The 14087-nt window shown below is 36.1% G+C and overlaps 1 protein-coding gene across 1 annotated transcript in view; it reads right to left on the reverse strand.

Moving 5' to 3' along the window:
- Positions 1-14087, reverse strand: part of KCNQ5 (potassium voltage-gated channel subfamily Q member 5) — a 722711-nt gene that overhangs the window by 531479 nt on the left and 177145 nt on the right.

A 14087-nucleotide genomic window follows, 5' to 3' on the forward strand; every position in this document is an offset into this window, starting at 1 on the left:
ACACTATAACAAAATTTCTTGATATAAACTTACTCTTCCTGGATTTGGGATAAAAACAGTTGAAGGGTATTAAATTTCATTGCCATTATAGCTCTAAAGCACCTGGTTTGGGTTCTGATGGAGATAACACTCTTGCCAGATGAAGGTACACAGGTACATAGCCTTGGCTAGGACAATTATGGTCAGGCCAGTCAGCATGACTATGTTCCAGCTCACAGTATTTGATTCATGTCTGTATAGTCCAAATTGGCTGAGTAATACACATCCCATTTTTTTCCTTTTAAAATTCCATATAAAAACTGAGGGGTGTGGCCAATTATATTTCATACTGTTTGAATAAGAATAATTTAAGCATGGAACTTCTGTCAATGAACATGTTGAGAATTTAAATTAGGCTATATTCAGAGGGATTACAGCAAAAAATGGTAAGAAATAAATGAAAAAAAAAACAAACAGAGACAGACCAAGTGAAAGAAAAAAAAAGGGGAAGAGAGAAAGAGAAAGCAATTTAGTAATCAATCCAGTTCTTATATTGTGTTCAGCCTGAAGCAAGTAATACTCTTAGTTTCATGAGCTAGCACACATTGTTTTGTCTAGACCAATTTTATTTGTGTTTCTACAACCTGCAAACAAAGAAAATCCATGAAGGATTGATTCTGCTCATGTTCTACTTTATGAAGTGGATGCAAAATGCCAATATTTTTCAGTGAAATCCTTCCTAAGTCAACTCCTTTGCTGTTTTTTTCCTTCTTACATCAATGCTATACTCATTAAATATTAAATGCATACTATTTATTAAACAAATAATAATGTAAACTAACTGAACCCATAATTAATGAAATAATACATTAATGTTCAAATTGACCATATGAAATTATACAAATTAAAATCATCTTAAAAATTTAAGTATTGTATTAAAATTCAACATTTAAAAAAAGCAACATATATCAGCAAGGTTTTTATAAGCCAACAAAACGTATTATTTTTTTTTATAAGTTTTGTGCCTTTAAAAGTTACTTTGTGTCAGATTTTTGACAGTCATTTTGTTCAGTCTTTGCTTTACCCTATTTTTTCTTAATTGCTTCACTTTAGAAATTCTAGTTTTTTTGTACTTTCTAAATGCCTGGGATTTGGCTTAGTGAAGATGCCACTTCTGAAACAACTCCAAAGCTAAAAGTAGAAATAAACATATGTGGGCTCGTAGAGTTAGCACAGCGGTGTTTGCCTTGCAAGCAGCCAATCCAGAACCTAAGGTGGTTGGTTTGAATCCCGGTGTCCCATATGGCCCCCCAGGCCTGCCAGGAGCTATTTCTGAGCAGACAGCCCGGAGTAACCCCTGAGCACCTCCGGGTGTGGCCCAAAAACCAAAAATAAAATAAAATAAAATAAAATAAAATAAAAATAAAAAGAAAGAAATAAACATATGTGTAACATTTAAATATTCATAACACTTGTGGATGTGTCCCGAGAACTATTAATAAGAAGTATGTGCACAGCAATGTGCAGGATGTTCATATCACATGAATGCATCTATGCATCTACTATGAGCTTTGTTAAAATTTTATGATAATATTCTTTGTGAAATTTTAATTAGATACCTTAAATCAGATTCTGAGATTGTCACTTATTTAATAGAACTTTAAATAATTTTCACATTCTAGCAAAGTCAAGAATATTCAACTATTCATTTCCTCTCATTCTCTGCTCGCCAAATGTCAAGCCATTAGCTCCAAATGTGGCACTCCAGGATCAGGAGATTCGGAGCACACATGGCATTTTTAAGCATTGTGCACAAAAAATAAAATCGTGCATTTGAAGGGTTGGATACAAGGCTGATGAACAACAGAAGCTGAAATCAAGGCCAGTTCTCCCATCACTCTTTGCAGCCTTTCCCTTTTTTGCTTTCACTTGAACATGTTCAAGTGTATAGCAGTGATCATGACTCCTTTAAGGAATAATATACTTTATTGTTCTTAGCCATTGTTCTTAGTCAACTGTCTTTTGAAGAAAAGATCTTTCCTTTGAAAGAAAATCCAATTATGCTATATTTTCCTCTAATACATTAAAATAAAGTTCATAAATAAAATAATGTGTCTATACACATGCCTTTCAAACCCTGATATAATGAAAATATAGTAGGCAAGTAATTAATAGCAAAATATATTTTAGTAGGTTAATATTTGAGTATGATACATTTAATTAAAAATATAATTAAATACATTGGACAGGGACCTAACCATAGAAGTCTTGTTACTGAAGCTTTTGCAAATAATGATTTATTTACTTGATGTTTTATTGGCAATTCAAACACTAAGCACACTTCTGTCATCAATGTAGTGATTTTTTTTAAATGATGGTAAACTCTTTGGAAGAATCCAAACAAACTAACTACAGTCATCTCTTGAATTACTTTTTTTATTTTTGGTTTGTATTTTTGTTTTTGGGCCACACCCAGCAGCGCTCAGAGGTTATTCCTGGGTCTCTCCTCAGAAATCGCTCCTGGCAGGAGATGCTGGGATGCTGGGGTTTGAACCACCATTGGTCCTAGGTCTGCTGCTTGCAAGGCAAACACCCTATCTCTCCAGTTGAATTACTTTTACTAACACTTTAAAAATATAATAGTTGCATTTCCCCAAAATAAGAATTAAAATTTGTCTTTATTTACTTAGCTATTCCAAGTAATAATAGCCATGTTTAGAAGATTATAACTGGTTATTCATCTACATAAAACTCAGCAGAATTTCAAAGTGAAGCTATTCCATTCAACACTTCTAACCTCTATTAACATGTAACAGCATAAAAACATCTTATCTATGTTAAAAACTCTCCTAAAATGCCAGAATGCAGATCCATGATAGAGTTCATGCATGTCTTACATGTGTACACTACTGCCTAAGACTTCCCTTTTCTAACTCCGTTGCAAAAGTAAACAAAAAATTCTGGAAAGAGCCATATTCCCATTAAAATTTTCTTTTCCCCAGCACCCCCCTACCTCCTTCCTCCGGTACTCCAGGGCTTTGCCTGCCACATGGCGGGGCAAACCAGCGAGGTGGTTCCCTTGGAGGAGTTTATTGGTATTCCTAGGCTTGCCCCATTTACCTCCCACCTCCAAAGGGAGGGTCTGGGGGAGGGGGCTCCGACCTCCCAGCCTTCAGGCTCGGGAAGGACCTCTTTGATTCCTAGGAGCTGAGCTGGGAGGTCCTGCAAGCATGGCATTTGGCAGCCCTCCGCCAAACCAAAGGCTGCCTTAACCAGGCCTAGGAAGGGGGTGCGGGACAAGGGTCACAATAGGTTCTGGCATTAGTACTTATCAGGGAAGTTTCCTTATTAAACCTGTCCAGTGCGAAACCGCGTGGGCCCACGGGCGGAATATTATAAGAAATATATGGATATCATTGTGTTTCATCTGCTAGTCATTATCTGAACATTGTTCATGTGCTCCTTTTATTCCTTTACTCTCTCACTCCCATCTCTTGTTACCACACATTTAACCATTTTCTGTACTAATGATTTTTGTTTTGGCCAAGGTGGATTACATATCTTTCACAGTAATTTTTGGGTGGAGTCTGAAGCTTCAGCAGGCAATGCATCATGGCAAGTTTTCATGCTGTAGGCTTTTTGGCCAAGATAAGGTGAAGATGTAGCCTCGGTTGCCCCGCCACAGCCTTCTCTCTCCTTCCTCCCTGTCCCAGGGTTATTCCTGGACACCTGCTCAGGGTACCAGCAAGTGGGTTCCAGTGAAGTGCAATTTAAAAGAGACCCCAGGTTTCCTTGTTCATGCAAGGGGCTAGGGGACTGCTGAACTCTCAACTTCCAGCAATTAGGAAGCAAAAGCCTCTCGGGGAGTCGGAAGCTTCAGCAGGCAACAAGTGGAGGACATGGCTCCATGCTCTCTTTGTTTGTCCAATCACAGACCAAAGTAGTGTCTCGGAAATACCCCCCTCCCTCTTGACTATTTCCAAAACATAAAAGGGTCACGTGTATCTCCTTTGTATATCTCAGATGTATTCCCTTAATATCTATAATTCTTTTCGAATATCCTCATATAGTGACAATTTTGCCCACTGGATTTGTTATTTGATTGTTTGATTTTCTCCCTTTGAGATCTGTTTTATAAGCAATACTGGTAGAAGAATATCTCTGTATAAATTTCATGTTTGTACCAAGTTACGAAAAATGTTGGACTTTATTCGTCAGTCCCCAGATGCATCAACAATATCTTGTGGCATTGCTTCTTTTTTGCATAGGCACATTAAAATGGGAAAATAATACATATGCAAACAAGTTCTTATCTAATAGAGATGGGGACACAAATTTGGTAATATAATTAGGCCTTTTACCCTGAACATTGGCATAATGATTTGGCTCAGGCCTCAGAAGAATGGGCATCGCCCATACACACCTGAACAATGGATACCATCTATGGAAACAACCACAATTATCTTTAACATTACCAGGATCCAAGCCTCTACCAGGGAAGACCTACCACTGCTTTGGCAGTGACTTACTCCAAAGAGTGCTCCCAACACCCAGATGACTCAGCAACAGTCTGCATGCAGGGCAGATCACTCCACATTTAATGGTATGCTGAAACTAGAGGATGCTCCACATCAGCCTGACATCGATGAAAGAAATGTACAGAATCCAGAGTCTTTAAATATAAGAATCTGATACCAACAACAGCTAAAGTGTGAAAAAGTTTCACCGGGACCTTGAGAATGACTGGAGTTGGACAGACTGGTTTGCCTGGAACACAGAGTCTGTCTTATGCCAATAAACTGAGGTGAGGCCTTTTTAGTAATCAGGTCAAGGATTTTTTTCCATTTTCCCCATTTTTCTGGACCTATGCAAACAACGGCGATTGCTACTATCACATCTTTACTTTTTTTTTTTACTTTTATCCTTTAAGGAAAATAAAATACAACTTACTAAACTTAAAAACAATTGTAGTAGAATGCCTGTCTCGAATACAGGCAGGGGATGGGAAGAGGGAAGGGGGTAATGTTACACTGGTGAAGGGCGGTGTTCTGGTTATGACTGTAACCCAAATATGATCATGTTACTTAAAAAATATATTTAAAAAAAAGAATGAATGAAGGAACTGGAAAACCTGTGGGGGGTGGGTGGGATGAAGGGAGATTTAGGACATTGGTGGTGGGAATTGTTGCACTGGAGATGGGGGGTGTTCTCTACATGACTGAAACCTAATCACAATCATATTTGTAATCAAGATGTTTAAAGAAATAAAAATATTAAAAAAATAAAATTTTCTTTTTATTACTGAGACTTTATAGTGAAAGTTTGTTTTGAACCACATCCTTAGTAATGATAAAATACTGACAACAGACCAGCGCTGAGGCCACCATTGTGGGAGCTTGTGGGCTGCAACTTGGAGGGCACTTCTGCACCTCCTCACAGGTATAGGAAGGAGAAGTGAGGGTCGACTACCAGCACGGAGGCCTCTATTGTGGGCTCTTGTGGGCTGTGGCTTAGAGGCAATTCTGCACCTTCTCCCAGGTACAGGAAGAAGAAGTGAGGGATGACTACCCCAGTGAGAAGGTCACCATTGTGGGCACTTGTGGGTTGTGGCTTGGAGGGCACATCTGCACCTTGTGGGCACTTGGAGATTGCTGGCAGAAGGCAACCCTGCTCCTTCTAAGAGGTATTGGGAGGGCTAAACCTCAGCGACCACCATCATTATCCCTACTTAGGGCTGCACTCCAAAGAAGGGACCAAGTTCCACACCACAGGAGACAAAGTAGGGCTGAAACCCAAAGGCAGAATGCTCTGAGCCAACAAATGCAAAGAAATATGGGTAAACAAAGGAAGACAACAGCATCAGGGGATATAAAGAGAAATCCTAGCAAGTTTCCAAGACCACCAAAATGCACAAAACCAATAGATGAGGACATAAAAGTGGCAATGAAAGCCATAGCAAGAGAAATAAAGGAATCACTACCCAACATGTTTAAGAAATCCATAGATGAACAAATGAACCAACTCAAAGAAGTTTTACAAAAGATGAGAGAGTCCATACAAACAGAACTAAAGAAATAAAAAAAGTCTTAGCAAGCCATAATAGCAAAATTACACAGTTGGAGAACTGCATAGAGGAACTTGAAGAAAAACTACAAGCCAAAAATGTCAAAGGAATGTCATAGGAAATAAGAGGTAAAATGTTGGAAGAAAATGCTAGGTATTTAATGAACAAAGACAAAAGAAATAATCTATGGATTGTAGGAATACCAGAGGGGGAGGAAAAAGGGAAAAGGGAAGAACAAGTGGTCAGGGAAATAGTAACAGAAAAATTTCCTTTGGAAAGAGGCTCCAGAGCAAATCCAAGAGGTGAAAAGAGTCCCTAATAAAATAAAACTTAATAAACCAACACCAAGACATAATAATCTAAATGACAGAAAGAAAGAAAGAAAGAAAGAAAGAAAGAAAGAAAGAAAGAAAGAAAGAAAGAAAGAAAGAAAGAAAGAAAGAAAGAAAGAAAGAAAGAAAGAAAGAAAGAAAGAAAGATGAATTCCTTAATGCAATAAGGGAGAAAAAAACCTCAATTACAAAGGAAGGAACATAAGAATCAAACCAGATCTCCCATTTGAAACAATCCAAGCAAGAAGACAATGGAACAACATATTTAAACTACTGAATGAAATAAACTTCCAACCTAGAGTCCACTACTTAGCAAAACTCTCATTTATATGAGAGGAAGGACTAAAAACATTCTCAGACAAAAAAAGAATCTTCCTAATTCCTTTTATGAGGCTAACATCAAACTCATTCCCAAAGATGGTAAAGACACAGCCAAGAAAGAATACTACACGCCAATCTCACTAATGAACATAGATCCAAAAATCCTCAACAAAATCTTAGCAAACCGAATCCAGCACTACATAAAAAAGATTATACACAATGACCAAGTGGGATTCATCCCAGGGATGCAGGGATGGTTCAACATACACAAATCAATCAACGTCATACATCACATCAACAAGAAAGATAAAAATCACATAATTATATCAATCAATGAAGAGAAGGCATTTGACAAAATCCAACACCCATTCATGATGAAAAACTGTACAACAACCAAGATCTCTAATTCCAGAGGTCTAGCTGAGACAACTGCAACTGAGCAGAACTTCTGGAAACATAATGGAAGACTTTATCCTAGGCTTCATACTAGTATCAATGTAAAAACCAAGACCACCAACTACAGAAAACTGATTAAAACTACAGAGATGGAACAGAAATTCTAGAAACGTAAAGAAAGACTTCATTCTAGTCTTGATCCTATGACCTGTGGGAATACTAAAATCTCTAGTTACAGAGGCCTGATTTTATCATGCACAACTGAATGGAAAGTTTCCAGACATAACAAAAGGACCTAGAGGAGAGTAAAAAAGGACGTACAGAGTCTATAGTTATTCCCAGGACAGTATGCTTCAAGAGTGGAGAAACCCTGTATCTCTTAGACCAAGGGAATTCCCTTTCTAATCTCCCCAATATTTACTGTGCCTATGCAAAAAAAAAAAAAGCACAAATTAATTTTTTGTTATTGTTGTTGTTGCTTGTTTTTTTTTCCTTCTTTTTTGTGCTTGTTTTGTTTTTATTTCGGGACCATGGTTATTGTTTGGTTGTTGTCTTTACTGCAGTGGTGTTTTTCAAATTCTTTTGTTTGATTTTTTTTGTATTGTTTTTATGTTTTTCTTTCTTTTTCTCTTTCTTCTCTTAAATTGATATTTATAACCTCTAGAAAGACTCCTCCTGTTGTGTTTTTTTTTTTGCTTGTTTGATTTTTGCCCCCTTTTTTCCCTTTATTTTTTCTTTCCTCTAAGCAGAACCACATAACTTGAACCAACTTGTTCTGCCTCACAAATTGAGAGGGAAAGAATGGAGGGTACCAAGACCAAACAGTTGTATAAACATTGAGTAGAAATAAAAAAATGATCAGACTTAAACACCAAATCCATAGTTAATGAAAACAGAATCAAAATCTAATCTACAACAAGCTAGACACAAAGGGGACCACTTATACTAGCAGCCTGGGGTCAAAGGAAGGGGATATGGGATGCATGCTGGGAACAGGGGTGGAGAGAGAGCAACACTGGTGTGGGAATGCTCCTGACACAATTTCACTATGTACTTAAAATATTACTATGAAAGATTTATAATAAAAATACTGAGTACACATGATAAGGCATTACATGGTTTTATAAAATTTTTTTATTCATTGTTACTTATAATTATATTATCAGTGGTAGTATTTCAGAACCACTAACATAGCCTACATTTTACTCTGTTCTCTCAGAGTCTGCCATGCTTTCGACCTCATCATTCCCACCCAATTCTACGTGTCTCATTGCCCTGGTAACCTTAGTTAGATAGACCAATTCTAAGATTCTGTTCCTTTGAGCTACTTGTTGATACCTTACTATAGATTTTTACATTCTACATAAAGAAAAGATCGTTATAGTTAAAATTCCACTGCAGTGAAATATTGTGCATTCCTAAATTTGTATAAATCAGCTCTGGATTTTGATTTTCAAAAAATGGCCTTGAAAGAGAGATGTTAATTACATGCTTAGTTGAAGACAATTTAATAAGATTCATTTGTCACATTAATTGGAAAGATATGTTCTCCCAGTTACTAACAGTAGCAATAAGTTTCAGGACACAAAGAACACAAGAGGCATGTTGATTTGTCATAGCATTTCAAAGTCAATTGAAAGAAAAATTCTAACTTAAAACAATTCTAACTTAACATGAAAATATATGACCCATCACTGAAATACTTTTTTCAATGGCTTTTTAATTACTAGAATATAATTGTCAATTTAAGATCTATGTTTAGTTTAAAATATATTTCATTCAAAAGCTGATTTGCTTGTAAGATATCCAGAAAAACATTGATTTCAAAAATACACAATATTACAAGATGTATTTATAATTTTTGTGTTAGTATGCTTCAAAAGTTAGAAGAATGACATAGCAAAATATTATCTTACCAAAGAAGAAACAATAGCAACAAGAAGTTTGAATTAAAAAAAATAAATTCTGCAAAATTTCATAATTGTTGACTTTGAGAAACAAATAATCATGGTAAAAAACTATAAGATATGAAAAAGAACAAAATAAACAAATATTTTAAGATTTTTGTAACATCAAACACGAGTTCCTACTGAGTCACAGCTGTATTCCATAGTTGACTTGCCACCATGTCTAAAAAACCATATTCCAAACACATTTTATACTAAGGTATCAAAACAGCTTATTTTCTGGGATTTCCATTTAGAGAATGTAGGATATTGATCTTTCTTCCATGAAAATACAGACGTAAAAATATTTTTGCTTCATAGCCAGGAGTAACCCCTGAGCGTTACCGGGTGTGGCCCAAAAAAAAAAATATTTTTGCTTCAAATCAGCTTTGGAAGTAATAGTTTCCAAATTATTGAATTAACAGAAATTATCCATTAACCAGTCTTAGGCAAGGCAATATGTGCTATGAAAATATGAGCTAGAGATGGTTTTGGAAGTCAATATTTTAAAATTTTTACCCAGTTACCTATGTGTGTTTAAGAAGAGAGAAAACCTGGGAATAGTAGAAAAGAAGGTGTATATATATATAAAACAAACAAGGGGATTTTTTTCCATCTCAAGTTCCCATTCCAATTTTTGGATACTATTTTAGCTAATGCCACAATTGATCATCATTTGGTGTTCATACTAACACATACTAACATATATGTAATCTTGCCACCTTTTCACTTATCTCATATGCAGAGCATCTATTGAATGAATCACATAACTTGCTCCCTGGCCTAACAGGTTACTTCCCTAACTCATTCTGTGGATAATTGTTAGCCTCATAATTCAATTTAAATACCACCTCTTCCTAGAGGCCTCTAAAGTTCTCTATAGAAGGGAAGGTTCTTATCCATCAACAGTTTTTTCCCCAAGACAATCCCCCATTCATTTTCATCAAAACACAAAGCTTCAGTGATCTTATATGTTGACTTATTGATAGTTTAGAGAATTGTTCTCCACTAGAACAAGTCACTGGAATGTAAGATCATTTATCTGTTTTGCTTTATTATTCTAGCCTGCATACACAGGACAATTTCTGGCACATGGAAGAATGTAATATCCCCCAAATCTTTTTTGAGTAAGATAATATTGCATATGATTCTCTGGACATAAAACTTTCATTCCATAATCGCATGTTTGATAATTTGTGATCTATACTTTCATTCTTTTGCTTTCAAATCATTTAAGTTTTCCCAGGTAGTCTTCTAAACAAAAAGGCTTTACAAGTTATTTTTAAACTTTTAATCTGTAATTTAAGTTGATGCCAGATTGCATTAGCCGCCCCATTCACCTTCAGTGCCTTCAAATTCCTGTGATGCCAATATGATTTCCCTAGTTTTACTGTCCTTTTCACTTACACAAAGGAATTTTTACTACTAAATTGTTTCTTATGACTGCTCCTATTCCACAGACACCCAGAGATACTGTCTTCAAGGAAGAAGAAAGGAAATAAATGTTAGCATATGATTTTAAACACTAAAGTTATGTGTTTAAGAAAATATTTGAATCGAGATTTTAAAAATTCTGAAGATACAAATTATGTCAAACACCTAACAGGCTGAGTCTAGTTCTGATTCTATTTGGACACTTAAGAATCCCCTCCTCTGAATACCATTCTGTTCTCTTGGCTTGAGACCAATTCATGCTCATTACCAAATGGCCTTTTGCTCATCATTTCTATCCAAGAAGTTTAGCATCCAAGAACAAAGCAAAAGAACAAAATAATGCAACACACTAAATTTATAAAAAAAAAAACTGCCAATATAATCTTACATCTTTCCTTAGGTGATTTTTTTCTTGTCAATTATCTCAGGCAGGTGTAGTATCAAGATTGTTTCAGTGGATGCAGCAACATCTGGCATTAAGCTCACAGTCTCACATTTGCCCTATGTTCAAAGCCAACTTCATTGATCATTTTTAACTATTGAATATTGCCTATAAAATTTATAAGTCCACCTTTATCTTGTGTATTTATCTAGTTTCTAAACAAAAATTTCCATAGAATTAAAAAAATGATCAAATCAACTGAGACAGTGTCTATATATATGTATGAACTACACATATACATATCTATATAGCAAAATACAAGATTTTATTTTTAGGGAGGAGAAATACTCAATTATGTTCTATCTTTGGGGTTCATTTCCTGCTATTTCACACATTAGTTGTGTGAGAACTAGCTATGGAAACAAATGCAAGTCTACTGCTGGTTGTGTATCAATTTCTTCATTTTAAGAAAGAGAATAGGAAATTGATTTCACAAATTAAACCAAATAATTAAAGAATCATTAAACATAATATGTATTTTGTTAATTTTTAAAAGAAATTAAATATAAACATGTTAATTTTTCTTGTCTTTCTTTTTACTTTTACGGTTTCATATTTTACTTTATTTTTTCCTTTTCTCTATTTATTTATTTATTTGTTTGTTTATTTATATATTTATTTATTTTGAGGAAGGGCAAACATGGACCTATTCAGGGTTTCTTTCTGACTCTGTGCTCAGAGATCTCCTCTGGAGGAGCTTGAGGATTATATGGTGGTGCTAAGCATCAAACACAGCAAAGCAAGCAACCTCCCTGCTGTGGAATTGCTCACCCTTACGTGTAATTTTTCTATCACTGATATTATTTATATCTACACATTAAAATTACTCTAAACAATATTTCATAGAAGTACAATTTTGTTGCTTGAATATTTGCATGTAATTGGAAAAACTGAGTCTAGGTTCCAGTGGGTGGAGGAAAACTGAACTTCTGGATTTTATTTTTCCTCATATGATGATATAGAATGCAAAAGATTTGTGGCTTCCAATGCTGAAAGCCCACAGGTCTCATCTGAAAGACTGAAAGAGGAAGGTTTAGCACCATCCACAGAAATTCTTTTTTTTGTTTTGTTTTTGTTTTTGTTTTTGGACCACACCCGGCTGTGCTCAGGGGTTACTCCTGGCTGTCTGCTCAGAAATAGCTCCTGGCAGGCACGGGGGACCATATGGGACACCGGGATTTGAACCAACCACCTTAGGTCCTGGATCGGCTGCTTGCAAGGCAAATGCTGCTGTGCTATCTCTCCGGGCCCCACAGAAATTCTTATATAAGGTAGGTCTAGGTATTGGAATTTTAAAAAATGTCTCTGTAGGTGACTATTGCATAAAGACCAAGTCTGACACATTTGATTCTTCACTATTTGTAACTACTCTAGTTAGAGCTGCTATACCAAACTGTAGTTATCAATTATGGAATTTTATTATTTAAAATTATTTTAAAAATTTGTATCATAAAACATATGATCAAGAAGTAGATTTGGGGACGGCAAGTTGGTGATGCTCTGTGATTTCTCCTGGTTTTGAGCTCACAATTTACTCCTGGCAGACATGCAAAACCATATGGGATGCTGGAGCTCAAATCCAGATCAGCTGTGTGCAAGGTGAATGCCCTACCCACTATGTTATCTCTCGAGCACAAGAAGTAAAAAGTTTTAAGATTAAATCACCTTCAGTAATATTTCTTTCTGTCTATTGGGGTTGGAGAGATAGTACAGTGGGTGGTGCACTTGGATATCTTGTGCATATCTAACTGGGAGTTAATGATCCACATACCATGGTCCCCTGAGGCTGCCAGAAGTAGTATATCTGGGTAGAGTCGGAATAATACCTAAACATTGCAGGGTGTTACCTGAAAAATCAAAAGGAAGAAAAGGAAAAGTAATATTGCTTTCAATTACATAATTTAATGTAATTCTATAAACTACATCTATAAACAAAATCAGGACTTGTTTGTTTGTTTTGGGCCACACCTGATGGTGCTCAGATGTTACTTCTGGCTCTGCACTCAGAAATCTCTCCTGGTTTGGGGGAAGATTTGGGATGCCATGGATCGAACTTGCATCTGTCCTGGGTCGCCGCATGCAAGGCAACTGCCCTATCACTGTGCTACCACTACAGCCCCAAGTCAGGACATTTAAATACCTAAATACCAAAAAATTTTTACCATAGTCATAGAGAAAGAAGAGATAATTTCTTGTAAGCAGTTATAATGAGTTAGACATTATATATGGAAGAACATACTTGAGAAATCATACTAATGTAGTTCTATGATGTAGGTTACTTTTCCGTGTTACATGCATTCTAAAAGTCAGAGTGTCGGGGTAAAGGAGGAGAGATCTTTCCAAAAATGTTCTCCAAGGAAAATAGCAGTTGGGACTTGAAACTAGACACTTTGACTCAAATTTAACATCTCCACATCATATATCTGCAAATCTCCTCTCTATTCATTTAGCCTTTCTTCGATTCTAAATTTTTTCAAGGATAAAATAAGTTTTTATTTATAATCTTATAGTAAAGGGGGAGTCCTAACTGGCAAGACAATTCCTTGGCAGTATATACAACATACATTTTATATTTCTCTGGAATGAAATGAAACATGAACTGAGACTACAGAGTATGCACTAGAGTTCAGCAATTGTTTGAAACAAAATAGGAAAGAGATGAAGAAATGAAGCCTAAATACACAAAAACCAGTTCTTTTCTGGGATATGTTAACTCCAGCCAAAACTAAGGCTGGATCACACTCCGGGACAGGATCGAAGACAGTGAAAGAGTTGGGAGAAGGTTGGGTCAAGTCTGTACTGCTATGCCAGTTGAGTACCAGCAAATTGCTCTTGGTATTTATATGCAAAATCTGTTGGCTCTATTTCTTAAAAATACACATAAAAAGAAAGAAAGATTTGATCATTACTTTATGGATCTGTCCCTTAGGAATACCGTCATCATCAGAAATAGGGAAGATTCATTTAGATTCAAATTTCAGTATCAGGAAATAAATATTAAAACATTATCACTGGCGTTCAATACAAAGCCTCAACTCACACCCAATTCTTCCTCCCTGTTCCATCCACCTACCGCCACCCTCTGGTGGCCCCCATCTCACTATTGCCACCTGTCCCATGCACATACCACACAAGGGGCATGCAGCCCTCCCTAAGGCTGGCTGAGAGTAGCA

Source organism: Suncus etruscus, chromosome 7, assembly GCF_024139225.1.
Source record: "Suncus etruscus isolate mSunEtr1 chromosome 7, mSunEtr1.pri.cur, whole genome shotgun sequence".
NCBI classification, from domain to species: Eukaryota; Metazoa; Chordata; class Mammalia; order Eulipotyphla; family Soricidae; genus Suncus; species Suncus etruscus.